Source organism: Stenella coeruleoalba, assembly GCF_951394435.1.
Source record: "Stenella coeruleoalba genome assembly, contig: scaffold_28, whole genome shotgun sequence".
NCBI classification, from domain to species: domain Eukaryota; kingdom Metazoa; phylum Chordata; class Mammalia; order Artiodactyla; family Delphinidae; genus Stenella; species Stenella coeruleoalba.
In genome coordinates, this window is record NW_027645921.1 from 3,486,707 (window position 1) to 3,502,273 (window position 15,567).

Here is a 15,567-nt window from a genome sequence, read left to right on the forward strand (position 1 = left end):
AAAGAGGCAGAACGTCCACAATGATGCACTTGGCCAAAAAGGGCATATACGGTTTTTCCTGAATATATTCAGGAAAAAACGCATACGCCCTTTTTGGCCAACCAAGCAAGCTTGCAAAGGAAATCTGCACTACAATGAAGTCTCACTTCCCCCCGGTCAAAAGGGCCATCTGAAAAAAGTGTAAAATCCAGAAAGGCAGGACAGGCCATGGAGAACTGGGAGCCTTGTTATGCTGATGGGCGGGATATAAATTGCCAACAGACACTCGGGAGAAGTGTATGGTGTTTCCTGAAACATCTAAAAAACAAAGCAACAGAGCCTAGGGCACTTCCACTTATGGTCCTATAGCTTAGGGAAATTAAAATCAAAAAGACACAGCCACCCCAAAGTTTGGAACGGCTCTGTTTACAAGAACCTCGTTTACAGTACAAGTTCAACATCGCAGAAAGTGAAAAATGGATAAAGAAGTTGTGGTATTTACTTACAAAGCAATATCACTCAGCAATGAAATCTATGTCATCAGGCCCTTAGCATCACAATGAGTGGATTCAGGTATGATGATTCTAACTGAAATAAGTCACACAGAAAAAGAAACATCATAAGATATCAGTAATACACGGAATGTAAACTTGGCTACACAGGAACTGAATTACAGAACAGAACAGGGTCTCAAATTTAGAAAACCAACTTATGCTTGCTTAAGGGTAAAGGTGAGTTGGGGTGCTGCATAAAACCAGAGATTGAAATGAGCACAGATAAAGTTCCTTAAGTCAAATATGGAATAGACAAGAGCTACTCCTTGCTCAACGAAATGGACTCAACACCGCATATTAAACGCCTAAGAATGTACCTGACTAGTAAGTATCTTAAAACCTATGGATTGCTATGTCTCCAAAAGAGAATCAAGCATGTGTACAGGGGCATAAACGCAGCAGTGATAGGATTGGAGAGGTTCGGTGAGCAAATGAAGACCCTTTGAAGTCATATTGCATGGTACCCATTCCACGGGTCTCAACTCTCCAGGTTTAAGGTATTCTTCCTTCAGCTAAAACATGCATGTGGAACCCAAGTATGATCAACCATGTGAACGGGAGACGCGTTCAAATATGTCTCAGTTTTCCTCCCCTGGTACTCGGGTGCAACATTCCAGACGCTTTACTAACACTCTCCCCACTTGGAGAGTCAGCGCCTTTAACCTCCTGTTTGGCCCAGTTTGCAATTTCTGCGGAAGATGAACAGGAATAGCGAGAACCAATGAGAGGCTAGCTGGAGGTGTCTGGACGGGCAAATTTAACTCTCATTTCCCACCAGGAAGAGGAATTAACCAAAGGCTCAGCATGCCGGGCCGGAACCAGATTAGGGCCTGAAGCCATCCTGCGGTGTTGCGGCCAGGTCACAAGAAAGCGAGTTGAAGAAAGGAGCTCAGGGGCACTGTAATTCACAAACCTGCAGAGTTATAAATGACAGCTATCGTCCAAAAATAGACTGAAGTAAGGCTGCCAAGAGGACTTGAAAGCGGGGCAGAATTGCAGGAAACCGATTTCAAGAGGTAGACTGGAATTGCATTGAAAGCATAGGAAAAGAGGCAGAACGTCCACAATGATGCACTTGGCCAAAAAGGGCGTATACGGTTTTTCCTGAATATATTCAGGAAAAAACGCATACGCCCTTTTTGGCCAACCAAGCAAGCTTGCAAAGGAAATCTGCACTACAATGAAGTCTCACTTCCCCCCGGTCAAAAGGGCCATCTGAAAAAAGTGTAAAATCCAGAAAGGCAGGACAGGCCATGGAGAACTGGGAGCCTTGTTATGCTGATGGGTGGGATATAAATTGCCAACAGACACTCGCGAGAAGTGTATGGTGTTTCCTGAAACATCTAAAAAACAAAGCAACAGAGCCTAGGGCACTTCCACTTATGGTCCTATAGCTTAGGGAAATTAAAATCAAAAAGACACAGCCACCCCAAAGTTTGGAACGGCTCTGTTTACAAGAACCTCGTTTACAGTACAAGTTCAACATCGCAGAAAGTGAAAAATGGATAAAGAAGTTGTGGTATTTACTTACAAAGCAATATCACTCAGCAATGAAATCTATGTCATCAGGCCCTTAGCATCACAATGAGTGGATTCAGGTATGATGATTCTAACTGAAATAAGTCACACAGAAAAAAAAACATCATAAGATATCAGTAATACACGGAATGTAAACTTGGCTACACAGGAACTGAATTACAGAACAGAACAGGGTCTCAAATTTAGAAAACCAACTTATGCTTGCTTAAGGGAAAAGGTGAGTTGGGGTGCTGCATAAAACCAGAGATTGAAATGAGCACAGATAAAGTTCCTTAAGTCAAATATGGAATAGACAAGAGCTACTCCTTGCTCAACGAAATGGACTCAACACCGCATATTAAACGCCTAAGAATGTACCTGACTAGTAAGTATCGTAAAACCTATGGATTGCTATGTCTCCAAAAGAGAATCAAGCATGTGTACAGGGGCATAAACGCAGCAGTGATAGGATTGGAGAGGTTCGGTGAGCAAATGAAGACCCTTTGAAGTCATATTGCATGGTACCCATTCCACGGGTCTCAACTCTCCAGGTTTAAGGTATTCTTCCTTCAGCTAAAACATGCATGTGGAACCCAAGTATGATCAACCATGTGAACGGGAGACGTGTTCAAATATGTCTCAGTTTTCCTCCCCTGGTACTCGGGTGCAACATTCCAGACGCTTTACTAACACTCTCCCCACTTGGAGAGTCAGCGCCTTTAACCTCCTGTTTGGCCCAGTTTGCAATTTCTGCGGAAGATGAACAGGAATAGCGAGAACCAATGAGAGGCTAGCTGGAGGTGTCTGGACGGGCAAATTTAACTCTCATTTCCCACCAGGAAGAGGAATTAACCAAAGGCTCAGCATGCCGGGCCGGAACCAGATTAGGGCCTGAAGCCATCCTGCGGTGTTGCGGCCAGCTCACAAGAAAGCGAGTTGAAGAAAGGAGCTCAGGGGCACTGTAATTCACAAACCTGCAGAGTTATAAATGACAGCTATCGTCCAAAAATAGACTGAAGTAAGGCTGCCAAGAGGACTTGAAAGCGGGGCAGAATTGCAGGAAACCGATTTCAAGAGGTAGACTGGAATTGCATTGAAAGCATAGGAAAAGAGGCAGAACGTCCACAATGATGCACTTGGCCAAAAAGGGCATATACGGTTTTTCCTGAATATATTCAGGAAAAAACGCATACGCCCTTTTTGGCCAACCAAGCAAGCTTGCAAAGGAAATCTGCACTACAATGAAGTCTCACTTCCCCCCGGTCAAAAGGGCCATCTGAAAAAAGTGTAAAATCCAGAAAGGCAGGACAGGCCATGGAGAACTGGGAGCCTTGTTATGCTGATGGGCGGGATATAAATTGCCAACAGACACTCGGGAGAAGTGTATGGTGTTTCCTGAAACATCTAAAAAACAAAGCAACAGAGCCTAGGGCACTTCCACTTATGGTCCTATAGCTTAGGGAAATTAAAATCAAAAAGACACAGCCACCCCAAAGTTTGGAACGGCTCTGTTTACAAGAACCTCGTTTACAGTACAAGTTCAACATCGCAGAAAGTGAAAAATGGATAAAGAAGTTGTGGTATTTACTTACAAAGCAATATCACTCAGCAATGAAATCTATGTCATCAGGCCCTTAGCATCACAATGAGTGGATTCAGGTATGATGATTCTAACTGAAATAAGTCACACAGAAAAAGAAACATCATAAGATATCAGTAATACACGGAATGTAAACTTGGCTACACAGGAACTGAATTACAGAACAGAACAGGGTCTCAAATTTAGAAAACCAACTTATGCTTGCTTAAGGGTAAAGGTGAGTTGGGGTGCTGCATAAAACCACAGATTGAAATGAGCACAGATAAAGTTCCTTAAGTCAAATATGGAATAGACAAGAGCTACTCCTTGCTCAACGAAATGGACTCAACACCGCATATTAAACGCCTAAGAATGTACCTGACTAGTAAGTATCTTAAAACCTATGGATTGCTATGTCTCCAAAAGAGAATCAAGCATGTGTACAGGGGCATAAACGCAGCAGTGATAGGATTGGAGAGGTTCGGTGAGCAAATGAAGACCCTTTGAAGTCATATTGCATGGTACCCATTCCACGGGTCTCAACTCTCCAGGTTTAAGGTATTCTTCCTTCAGCTAAAACATGCATGTGGAACCCAAGTATGATCAACCATGTGAATGGGAGACGCGTTCAAATATGTCTCAGTTTTCCTCCCCTGGTACTCGGGTGCAACATTCCAGACGCTTTACTAACACTCTCCCCACTTGGAGAGTCAGCGCCTTTAACCTCCTGTTTGGCCCAGTTTGCAATTTCTGCGGAAGATGAACAGGAATAGCGAGAACCAATGAGAGGCTAGCTGGAGGTGTCTGGACGGGCAAATTTAACTCTCATTTCCCACCAGGAAGAGGAATTAACCAAAGGCTCAGCATGCCGGGCCGGAACCAGATTAGGGCCTGAAGCCATCCTGCGGTGTTGCGGCCAGGTCACAAGAAAGCGAGTTGAAGAAAGGAGCTCAGGGGCACTGTAATTCACAAACCTGCAGAGTTATAAATGACAGCTATCGTCCAAAAATAGACTGAAGTAAGGCTGCCAAGAGGACTTGAAAGCGGGGCAGAATTGCAGGAAACCGATTTCAAGAGGTAGACTGGAATTGCATTGAAAGCATAGGAAAAGAGGCAGAACGTCCACAATGATGCACTTGGCCAAAAAGGGCGTATACGGTTTTTCCTGAATATATTCAGGAAAAAACGCATACGCCCTTTTTGGCCAACCAAGCAAGCTTGCAAAGGAAATCTGCACTACAATGAAGTCTCACTTCCCCCCGGTCAAAAGGGCCATCTGAAAAAAGTGTAAAATCCAGAAAGGCAGGACAGGCCATGGAGAACTGGGAGCCTTGTTATGCTGATGGGCGGGATATAAATTGCCAACAGACACTCGCGAGAAGTGTATGGTGTTTCCTGAAACATCTAAAAAACAAAGCAACAGAGCCTAGGGCACTTCCACTTATGGTCCTATAGCTTAGGGAAATTAAAATCAAAAAGACACAGCCACCCCAAAGTTTGGAACGGCTCTGTTTACAAGAACCTCGTTTACAGTACAAGTTCAACATCGCAGAAAGTGAAAAATGGAAAAAGAAGTTGTGGTATTTACTTACAAAGCAATATCACTCAGCAATGAAATCTATGTCATCAGGCCCTTAGCATCACAATGAGTGGATTCAGGTATGATGATTCTAACTGAAATAAGTCACACAGAAAAAGAAACATCATAAGATATCAGTAATACACGGAATGTAAACTTGGCTACACAGGAACTGAATTACAGAACAGAACAGGGTCTCAAATTTAGAAAACCAACTTATGCTTGCTTAAGGGAAAAGGTGAGTTGGGGTGCTGCATAAAACCAGAGATTGAAATGAGCACAGATAAAGTTCCTTAAGTCAAATATGGAATAGACAAGAGCTACTCCTTGCTCAACGAAATGGACTCAACACCGCATATTAAACGCCTAAGAATGTACCTGACTAGTAAGTATCGTAAAACCTATGGATTGCTATGTCTCCAAAAGAGAATCAAGCATGTGTACAGGGGCATAAACGCAGCAGTGATAGGATTGGAGAGGTTCGGTGAGCAAATGAAGACCCTTTGAAGTCATATTGCATGGTACCCATTACACGGGTCTCAACTCTCCAGGTTTAAGGTATTCTTCCTTCAGCTAAAACATGCATGTGGAACCCAAGTATGATCAACCATGTGAATGGGAGACGTGTTCAAATATGTCTCAGTTTTCCTCCCCTGGTACTCGGGTGCAACATTCCAGACGCTTTACTAACACTCTCCCCACTTGGAGAGTCATCGCCTTTAACCTCCTGTTTGGCCCAGTTTGCAATTTCTGCGGAAGATGAACAGGAATAGCGAGAACCAATGAGAGGCTAGCTGGAGGTGTCTGGACGGGCAAATTTAACTCTCATTTCCCACCAGGAAGAGGAAATAACCAAAGGCTCAGCGTGCCGTACCGGAGCCAGATTAGGGCCTGAAGCCATCCTGCGGTGTTGCGGCCAGCTCAAAAGAAAGCGAGTTGAAGAAAGGAGCTCAGGGGCACTGTAATTCACAAACCTGCAGAGTTATAAATGACAGCTATCGTCCAAAAACAGACTGAAGTAAGGCTGCCAAGAGGACTTGAAAGCGGCGCAGAATTGCAGGAAACCGATTTCAGGAGGTAGACTGGAATTGCATTGAAAGCATAGATAAAGAGGCAGAACGTCCACAATGATGCACTTGGCCAAAAAGGGCGTATGCGTTTTTTCCTGAATATATTCAGGAAAAAACGCATACGCCCTTTTTGGCCAACCAAGCAAGCTTGCAAAGGAAATCTGCACTACAATGAAGTCTCACTTCCCCCCGGTCAAAAGGGCCATCTGAAAAAAGTGTAAAATCCAGAAAGGCAGGACAGGCCATGGAGAACTGGGAGCCTTGTTATGCTGATGGGCGGGATGTAAATTGCCAACAACCACTCGGGAGAAGTGTATGGTGTTTCCTGAAACATCTAAAAAACAAAGCAACAGAACCTAGGGCACTTCCACTTATGGTCCTATAGCTTAGGGAAATTAAAATCAAAAAGACACAGCCACCCCAAAGTTTGGAACGGCTCTGTTTACAAGAACCTCGTTTACAGTACAAGTTCAACATCGCAGAAAGTGAAAAATGGATAAAGAAGTTGTGGTATATACTTATAAAGCAATATCACTCAGCAATGAAATCTGTGTCATCAGACCCTTAGCAGCACAATGAGTGGATTCAGGTATGATGATTCTAACTGAAATAAGTCACACAGAAAAAGAAACATCATAAGATATCAGTAATACACGGAATGTAAACTTGGCTACACAGGAACTGAATTACAGAACAGAACAGGGTCTCAAATTTAGAAAACCAACTTATGCTTGCTTAAGGGTAAAGGTGAGTTGGGGTGCTGCATAAAACCAGAGATTGAAATGAGCACACATAAAGTTCCTTAAGCCAAATATGGAATAGACAAGAGCTACTCCTTGCTCAACGAAATGGACTCAACACCGCATATTAAACGCCTAAGAATGTACCTGACTAGTAAGTATCTTAAAACCTATAGATTGCTATGTCTCCGAAAGAGAATCAAGCATGTGTACAGGGGCATAAACGCAGCAGTGATAGGATTGGAGAGGTTCAGTGAGCAAATGAAGACCCTTTGAAATCATATTGCATGGTACCCATTCCACGGGTTTCAACTACCCAGGTTTAAGGTATTCTTCCTTCAGCTAAAACATGCATGTGGAACCCAGAGTATGATCAACCATGTGATCGGGAGACGTGTTCAAATATGTCTCAGTTTTCCTCCCCTGGTATTCGGGTGCAAAATTCCAGACGCTTTACTAACACTCTCCCCACTTGGAGAGTCAGCGCCTTTAACCTCCTGTTTGGCCCAGTTTGCAATTTCTGTGGAAGATGAACAGGAATAGCGAGAACCAATGAGAGGCTAGCTGGAGGTGTCTGGACGGGCAAATTTAACTCTCATTTCCCACCAGGAGGAGGAAATAAACAAAGGCTCAGCGTGCCGTGCCAGAACCAGATTAGGGCCTGAAGCCATCCTGCGGTGTTGCGGCCAGATCACAAGAAAGCGAGTTGAAGAAAGGAGCTCAGGGGCACTGTAATTCACAAACCTGCAGAGTTATAAATGACAGCTATCGTCCAAAAATAGACTGAAGTAAGGCTGCCAAGAGGACTTGAAAGCGGGGCAGAATTGCAGGAAACCGATTTCAGGAGGTAGACTGGAATTGCATTGAAAGCATAGGAAAAGAGGCAGAACGTCCACAATGATGCACTTGGCCAAAAAGGGCGTATGCGTTTTTTCCTGAATATATTCAGGAAAAAACGCATACGCCCTTTTTGGCCAACCAAGCAAGCTTGCAAAGGAAATCTGCACTACAATGAAGTCTCACTTCCCCCCGGTCAAAAGGGCCATCTGAAAAAAGTGTAAAATCCAGAAAGGCAGGACAGGCCATGGAGAACTGGGAGCCTTGTTATGCTGATGGGCGGGATATAAATTGCCAACAGACACTCGCAAGAAGTGTATGGTGTTTCCTGAAACATCTAAAAAACAAAGCAACAGAGCCTAGGGCACTTCCACTTATGGTCCTATAGCTTAGGGAAATTAAAATCAAAAAGACACAGCCACCCCAAAGTTTGGAACGGCTCTGTTTACAAGAACCTCGTTTACAGTACAAGTTCAACATCGCAGAAAGTGAAAAATGGATAAAGAAGTTGTGGTATTTACTTACAAAGCAATATCACTCAGCAATGAAATCTATGTCATCAGGCCCTTAGCATCACAATGAGTGGATTCAGGTATGATGATTCTAACTGAAATAAGTCACACAGAAAAAGAAACATCATAAGATATCAGTAATACACGGAATGTAAACTTGGCTACACAGGAACTGAATTACAGAACAGAACAGGGTCTCAAATTTAGAAAACCAACTTATGCTTGCTTAAGGGAAAAGGTGAGTTGGGGTGCTGCATAAAACCAGAGATTGAAATGAGCACAGATAAAGTTCCTTAAGTCAAATATGGAATAGACAAGAGCTACTCCTTGCTCAACGAAATGGACTCAACACCGCATATTAAACGCCTAAGAATGTACCTGACTAGTAAGTATCGTAAAACCTATGGATTGCTATGTCTCCAAAAGAGAATCAAGCATGTGTACAGGGGCATAAACGCAGCAGTGATAGGATTGGAGAGGTTCGGTGAGCAAATGAAGACCCTTTGAAGTCATATTGCATGGTACCCATTACACGGGTCTCAACTCTCCAGGTTTAAGGTATTCTTCCTTCAGCTAAAACATGCATGTGGAACCCAAGTATGATCAACCATGTGAATGGGAGACGTGTTCAAATATGTCTCAGTTTTCCTCCCCTGGTACTCGGGTGCAACATTCCAGACGCTTTACTAACACTCTCCCCACTTGGAGAGTCATCGCCTTTAACCTCCTGTTTGGCCCAGTTTGCAATTTCTGCGGAAGATGAACAGGAATAGCGAGAACCAATGAGAGGCTAGCTGGAGGTGTCTGGACGGGCAAATTTAACTCTCATTTCCCACCAGGAAGAGGAAATAACCAAAGGCTCAGCGTGCCGTACCGGAGCCAGATTAGGGCCTGAAGCCATCCTGCGGTGTTGCGGCCAGCTCAAAAGAAAGCGAGTTGAAGAAAGGAGCTCAAGGGCACTGTAATTCACAAACCTGCAGAGTTATAAATGACAGCTATCGTCCAAAAACAGACTGAAGTAAGGCTGCCAAGAGGACTTGAAAGCGGCGCAGAATTGCAGGAAACCGATTTCAGGAGGTAGACTGGAATTGCATTGAAAGCATAGATAAAGAGGCAGAACGTCCACAATGATGCACTTGGCCAAAAAGTGCGTATGCGTTTTTTCCTGAATATATTCAGGAAAAAACGCATACGCCCTTTTTGGCCAACCAAGCAAGCTTGCAAAGGAAATCTGCACTACAATGAAGTCTCACTTCCCCCCGGTCAAAAGGGCCATCTGAAAAAAGTGTAAAATCCAGAAAGGCAGGACAGGCCATGGAGAACTGGGAGCCTTGTTATGCTGATGGGCGGGATGTAAATTGCCAACAACCACTCGGGAGAAGTGTATGGTGTTTCCTGAAACATCTAAAAAACAAAGCAACAGAACCTAGGGCACTTCCACTTATGGTCCTATAGCTTAGGGAAATTAAAATCAAAAAGACACAGCCACCCCAAAGTTTGGAACGGCTCTGTTTACAAGAACCTCGTTTACAGTACAAGTTCAACATCGCAGAAAGTGAAAAATGGATAAAGAAGTTGTGGTATTTACTTATAAAGCAATATCACTCAGCAATGAAATCTGTGTCATCAGGCCCTTAGCAGCACAATGAGTGGATTCAGGTATGATGATTCTAACTGAAATAAGTCACACAGAAAAAGAAACATCATAAGATATCAGTAATACACGGAATGTAAACTTGGCTACACAGGAACTGAATTACAGAACAGAACAGGGTCTCAAATTTAGAAAACCAACTTATGCTTGCTTAAGGGTAAAGGTGAGTTGGGGTGCTGCATAAAACCAGAGATTGAAATGAGCACAGATAAAGTTCCTTAAGTCAAATATGGAATAGACAAGAGCTACTCCTTGCTCAACGAAATGGACTCAACACCGCATATTAAACGCCTAAGAATGTACCTGACTAGTAAGTATCGTAAAACCTATGGATTGTTATGTCTCCAAAAGAGAATCAAGCATGTGTACAGAGGCATAAACGCAGCAGTGATAGGATTGGAGAGGTTCGGTGAGCAAATGAAGACCCTTTGAAGTCATGTTGCATGGTACCCATTACACGGGTCTCAACTCTCCAGGTTTAAGGTATTCTTCCTTCAGCTAAAACATGCATGTGGAACCCAAGTATGATCAACCATGTGAATGGGAGACGTGTTCAAATATGTCTCAGTTTTCCTCCCCGGGTACTCGGGTGCAACATTCCAGACACTTTACTAACACTCTCCCCACTTGGAGAGTCAGCGCCTTTAACCTCCTGTTTGGCCCAGTTTGCAATTTCTGCGGAAGATGAACAGGAATAGCGAGAACCAATGAGAGGCTAGCTGGAGGTGTCTGGACGGGCAAATTTAACTCTCATTTCCCACCAGGAAGAGGAAATAACCAAAGGTTCAGCGTGCCGTACCGGAGCCAGATTAGGGCCTGAAGCCATCCTGCGGTGTTGCGGCCAGCTCAAAAGAAAGCGAGTTGAAGAAAGGAGCTCAGGGGCACTGTAATTCACAAACCTGCAGAGTTATAAATGACAGCTATCGTCCAAAAATAGACTGAAGTAAGGCTGCCAAGAGGACTTGAAAGCGGGGCAGAATTGCAGAAAACCGATTGCAGGAGGTAGACTGGAATTGCATTGAAAGCATAGGAAAAGAGGCAGAACGTCCACAATGATGCACTTGGCCAAAAAGGGCGTATGCGTTTTTTCCTGAATATATTCAGGAAAAAACGCATACGCCCTTTTTGGCCAACCAAGCAAGCTTGCAAAGGAAATCTGCACTACAATGAAGTCTCACTTCCCCCAGGTCAAAAGGGCCATCTGAAAAAAGTGTAAAATCCAGAAAGACAGGACAGGCCATGGAGAACTGGGAGCCTTGTTATGCTGATGGGCGGGATGTAAATTGCCAACAACCACTCGGGAGAAGTGTATGGTGTTTCCTGAAACATCTAAAAAACAAAGCAACAGAACCTAGGGCACTTCCACTTATGGTTCTATAGCTTAGGGAAATTAAAATAAAAAAGACACAGCCACCCCAAAGTTTGGAACGGCTCTGTTTACAAGAACCTCGTTTACAGTACAAGTTCAACATCGCAGAAAGTGAAAAATGGATAAAGAAGTTGTGGTACTTACTTACAAAGCAATATCACTCAGCAATGAAATCTGTGTCATCAGGCCCTTAGCAGCACAATGAGTGGATTCAGGTATGATGATTCTAACTGAAATAAGTCACACAGAAAAAGAAACATCATAAGATATCAGTAATACACGGAATGTAAACTTGGCTACACAGGAACTGAATTACAGAACAGAACAGGGTCTCAAATTTAGAAAACCAACTTATGCTTGCTTAAGGGGAAAGGTGAGTTGGGGTGCTGCATAAAACCAGAGATTGAAATGAGCACAGATAAAGTTCCTTAAGCCAAATATGGAATAGACAAGAGCTACTCCTTGCTCAACGAAATGGACTCAACACCGCATATTAAACACCTAAGAATGTACCTGACTAGTAAGTATCTTAAAACCTATAGATTGCTATGTCTCCGAAAGAGAATCAAGCATGTGTACAGGGGCATAAACGCAGCAGTGATAGGATTGGAGAGGTTCGGTGAGCAAATGAAGATCCTTTGAAATCATATTGCATGGTACCCATTCCACGGGTTTCAACTACCCAGGTTTTAGGTATTCTTCCTTCAGCTAAAACATGCATGTGGAACCCAGAGTATGATCAACCATGTGATCGGGAGACGTGTTCAAATATGTCTCAGTTTTCCTCCCCTGGTACTCGGGTGCAACATTCCAGACGCTTTACTAACACTCTCCCCACTTGGAGAGTCAGCGCCTTTAACCTCCTGTTTGGCCCAATTTGCAATTTCTGCGGAAGATGAACAGGAATAGCGAGAACCAATGAGAGGCTAGCTGGAGGTGTCTGGACGGGCAAATTTAAGTCTCATTTCCCAACAGGAAGAGGAAATAACCAAAGGATCAGCGTGCCGTACCGGAACCAGATTAGGGCCTGAAGCCATCCTGCGGTGTTGCGGCCAGCTCAAAAGAAAGCGAGTTGAAGAAAGGAGCTCAGGGGCACTGTAATTCACAAACCTGCAGAGTTATAAATGACAGCTATCGTCCAAAAATAGACTGAAGTAAGGCTGCCAAGAGGACTTGAAAGCGGGGCAGAATTGCAGGAAACCGATTTCAGGAGGTAGACTGGAATTGCATTGAAAGCATAGGAAAAGAGGCAGAACGTCCACAATGATGCACTTGGCCAAAAAGGGCGTATGCGTTTTTTCCTGAATATATTCAGGAAAAAACGCATACGCCCTTTTTGGCCAACCAAGCAAGCTTGCAAAGGAAATCTGCACTACAATGAAGTCTCACTTCCCCCCGGTCAAAAGGGCCATCTGAAAAAAGTGTAAAATCCAGAAAGGCAGGACAGTCCATGGAGAACTGGGAGCCTTGTTATGCTGATGGGCGGGATGTAAATTGCCAACAACCACTCGGGAGAAGTGTATGGTGTTTCCTGAAACATCTAAAAAACAAAGCAACAGAACCTAGGGCACTTCCACTTATGGTCCTATAGCTTAGGGAAATTAAAATCAAAAAGGCACAGCCACCCCAAAGTTTGGAACGGCTCTGTTTACAAGAAACTCGTTTACAGTACAAGTTCAACATCGCAGAAAGTGAAAAATGGATAAAGAAGTTGTGGTATTTACTTACAAAGCAATATCACTCAGCAATGAAATCTGTGTCATCAGGCCCTTAGCAGCACAATGAGTGGATTCAGGTATGATGATTCTAACTGAAATAAGTCACACAGAAAAAGAAACATCATAAGATATCAGTAATACACGGAATGTAAACTTGGCTACACAGGAACTGAATTACAGAACAGAACAGGGTCTCAAATTTAGAAAACCAACTTATGCTTGCTTAAGGGGAAACGTGAGTTGGGGTGCTGCATAAAACCAGAGATTGAAATGAGCACAGATAAAGTTCCTTAAGCCAAATATGGAATAGACAAGAGCTACTCCTTGCTCAACGAAATGGACTCAACACCCCATATTAAACGCCTAAGAATGTACCTGACTAGTAAGTATCTTAAAACCTATAGATTGCTATGTCTCCGAAAGAGAATCAAGCATGTGTACAGGGGCATAAACGCAGCAGTGATAGGATTGGAGAGGTTCGGTGAGCAAATGAAGACCCTTTGAAGTCATATTGCATGGTACCCATTCCACGGGTTTCAACTACCCAGGTTTTAGGTATTCTTCCTTCAGCTAAAACATGCATGTGGAACCCAGAGTATGATCAACCATGTGATCGGGAGACGTGTTCAAATATGTCTCAGTTTTCCTCCCCTGGTACTCGGGTGCAACATTCCAGACGCTTTACTAACACTCTCCCCACTTGGAGAGTCAGCGCCTTTAACCTCCTGTTTGGCCCAGTTTGCAATTTCTGCGGAAGATGAACAGGAATAGCGAGAACCAATGAGAGGCTAGCCGGAGGTGTCTGGACGGGCATATTTAACTCTCATTTCCCACCAGGAGGAGGAAATAACCAAAGGCTCAGCGTGCCGTGCCAGAACAAGATTAGGGCCTGAAGCCATCCTGCGGTGTTGCGGCCAGGTCACAAGAAAGCGAGTTGAAGAAAGGAGCTCAGGGGCACTGTAATTCACAAACCTGCAGAGTTATAAATGACAGCTATCGTCCAAAAATAGACTGAAGTAAGGCTGCCAAGAGGACTTGAAAGCGGGGCAGAATTGCAGGAAACCGATTTCAGGAGGTAGACTGAAATTGCATTGAAAGCATAGGAAAAGAGGCAGAACGTCCACAATGATGCACTTGGCCAAAAAGGGCGTATGCGTTTTTTCCTGAATATATTCAGGAAAAAACGCATACGCCCTTTTTGGCCAACCAAGCAAGCTTGCAAAGGAAATCTGCACTACAGTGAAGTCTCACTTCCCCCCGGTCAAAAGGGCCATCTGAAAAAAGTGTAAAATCCAGAAAGGCAGGACAGGCCATGGAGAACTGGGAGCCTTGTTATGCTGATGGGCGGGATATAAATTGCCAACAGACACTGGGGAGAAGTGTATGGTGTTTCCTGAAACATCTAAAAAACAAAGCAACAGAGCCTAGGGCACTTCCACTTATGGTCCTATAGCTTAGGGAAATTAAAATCAAAAAGACACAGCCACCCCAAAATTTGGAACGGCTCTGTTTACAAGAACCTCGTTTACAGTACAAGTTCAACATCGCAGAAAGTGAAAAATGAATAAAGAACTTGTGGTACTTACGTACAATGCAGTATCACTCAGCAATGAAATCTATGTCATCAGGCCCGTAGCAGCATAATGAGTAGATTCAGGTACGATGATTCTAACTGAAATAAGTCACACAGAAAAAGAAACATCATAAGATATCACTAATACACGGAATGTAAACTTGGCTACACAGGAACTGAATTCCAAAACAGAACAGGTTCTCAAATTTAGAAAACCAACTTATGCTTGCTTAAGGGGAAAGGTGAGTTGGGTTGCTGCATAAAACCAGAGATTGAAATGAGCACAGATAAAGTTCCTTAAGCCAAATATGGAATAGACAAGAGCTACTCCTTGCTCAACGAAATGGACTCAACACCGCATATTAAACGCCTAAGAATGTACCTGACTAGTAAGTATCTTAAAACCTATGGATTGCTATGTCTCCGAAAGAGAATCAAGCATGTGTACAGGGGCATAAACGCAGCAGTGATAGGATTGGAGAGGTTCGGTGAGCAAATGAAGACCCTTTGAAGTCATATTGCATGGTACCCATTCCACGGGTTTCAACTACCCAGGTTTTAGGTATTCTTCCTTCAGCTAAAACATGCATGTGGAACCCAGAGTATGATCAACCATGTGATCGGGAGACGTGTTCAAATATGTCTCAGTTTTCCTCCCCTGGTACTCGGGTGCAACATTCCAGACGCTTTACTAACACTCTCCCCACTTGGAGAGTCAGCGCCTTTAACCTCCTGTTTGGCACAGTTTGCAATTTCTGCGGAAGATGAACAGGAATAGCGAGAACCAATGAGAGGCTAGCTGGAGGTGTCTGGACGGGCAAATTTAACTCTCATTTCCCAACAGGAAGAGGAAATAACCAAAGGCTCAGCGTGCCGTACCGGAAC

At 43.7% G+C, this 15,567-nt stretch overlaps 1 long non-coding RNA gene across 7 annotated transcripts in view; it reads right to left on the minus strand.

Moving 5' to 3' along the window:
- Window positions 1-15,567, minus strand: part of LOC307181470 — a 1,536,115-nt gene that overhangs the window by 624,917 nt on the left and 895,631 nt on the right. The window contains exon 4 of one of the 7 annotated variants that reach the window (XR_013826865.1): window positions 9,946-10,038. The exons of the other annotated variants lie outside the window; for them this stretch is intronic. This is a non-coding gene — a long non-coding RNA (uncharacterized lncRNA). Of the gene's footprint in view, window positions 1-9,945; window positions 10,039-15,567 lie in introns of those variants that run through there. 7 annotated transcript variants of the gene reach the window in all.